General features: G+C 43.6%; 1 non-coding gene across 1 annotated transcript; it reads right to left on the bottom strand.

Moving 5' to 3' along the window:
- Positions 1 to 227: 227 nt before the first annotated feature.
- On the bottom strand, positions 228 to 334 carry LOC148843890 (small nucleolar RNA R71). The gene has a single exon (XR_016103974.1). It is a non-coding gene; the product is annotated as a small nucleolar RNA R71 (small nucleolar RNA).
- Positions 335 to 1661: the final 1327 nt, after the last annotated feature.

Below are 1661 nucleotides of genomic sequence, written 5' to 3'. Positions count from 1 at the left end.
TCCCAGGTGAGGACCCTCACAAACATCTAAAGGAATTTCATGTCGTCTGTTCAAGCATGAAACCCCATGGTATCACCGAGGACCAGGTAAAACTCATAGTCTTTCCATTTACTTTAAGAGATAAAGCAAAGGATTGGTTGTATATTCTCCCTCCCGGTTATGTACGCACATGGGATGAGATGAATAGGATATTTTTAGATAAATATTTTCCTGCATCCCGGACTGCAAATATAAGAAAAGAAATATGTGGAGTTCGGCAGTTTGGTGGTGAGACATTATATGAATATTGGGAAAGGTTTAAGCAACTTGTTGCTAGTTGCCCCCACCACCAAATTTCGGAGCAATTGTTAATCCAATACTTCTATGAAGGGCTTCAGCCCATGGATAGAAGTATGGTCGATGCAGCCAGTGGAGGAGCCTTGGTGAACAAGACACCCGAAGCGGCCAGGGAGTTAATCTCCAACATGGCCGAAAATTCACAACAGTTCAGTGCTAGGACAAACGGTACCATTAGACGGGCTAATGAGGTAAGCCATGTAAATTTAGAAAATCAGATTTCTGAACTAACTGCTTTGGTAAGACAACTCGCTGCAGGACAAGTACAAACTGCCAGGGTGTGTGGTATCTGTTCGATTCCTGGCCATCCTATGGACATGTGTCCATCATTGCAAGATGGTTCGATGCAGCAAGTCAATGCCGTAGGAGGATTCCCGGGCCAGCCCCAACAAAAGTATGATCCCTACTCCAATTATTACAATCCGGGGTGGAGAGATCACCCAAACCTAAGCTACGGGAACCAAGGAGGACAGCAGCAATACCAGCCCCATTTTTTCAGTCGACAGCCCCAGTTTTCAACATCCATTATAGCGCAAAGCCAACCCTCGAATTCAGGTATGTCATTAGAAGATATAGTTAAGGCTCTAGCTACTAATATGCAGCAATTTCAACAGGAAACAAGAGCTAGCATTCAGAATTTGGGGAACCAAATCAGCCAACTTGCCACTGCCGTTAGCAAGTTGGAGGTGCAGAGCTCCGGGAAACTACCATCACAAACGGTAGTCAACCCCAAGGAGAATGTAAGTGCAGTGGTGCTGAGAAGCGGGAAGGAACTGCAGCTAGAACCTACCTCACCAAGGAAGGTGAATAAAAGACAAGAAGAAGACAAGGTGCAGGACTCAAGAGTTAGAGAGAACGTTTCAGCCATGATCAAGAGGACCTTACCAGAAAAACATGCTGATCCAGGTATGTTCACCCTACTTTGTGTGATTGGCAATAAGCAAATCGAGTATGCCATGCTAGACTTAGGTGCATCTATCAATGTCATGCCATACTCGATTTACTATGCTTTGAGATTAGGTCCTTTAAGGGAAACTAAAGCTGTTATCCAATTAACTGATCGTTCTAACGCCTTCCTAGAAGGGATTGTTGAGAATGTAATGGTGCAGGTAAACGATTTAATTTTCCCAGCTGATTTTTACATTCTGAAGATGGAGGAGGACATGATCGAAAGTTCAGCCCTACTTCTATTAGGCAGGCCATTTATGAAAATGGCCAAGACCAAAATAGATGTGGATGAGGGTACCCTCTTCATCGAATGTGACAGAGAGATTATTAAATTTAATATTTTTGAAGCTATGAAGTACCCAAATGAAGACCATTCG

The sequence above is a fragment of the Nelumbo lutea genome, chromosome 8, assembly GCF_056320005.1.
Source record: "Nelumbo lutea isolate HS-2025 chromosome 8, American lotus-T2T, whole genome shotgun sequence".
In the NCBI taxonomy this organism is placed as follows: Eukaryota; Viridiplantae; Streptophyta; class Magnoliopsida; order Proteales; family Nelumbonaceae; genus Nelumbo; species Nelumbo lutea.
The sequence above is the reverse complement of the archived record's forward strand: the minus strand, read 5'-3'. Positions and strand labels throughout refer to the sequence as shown.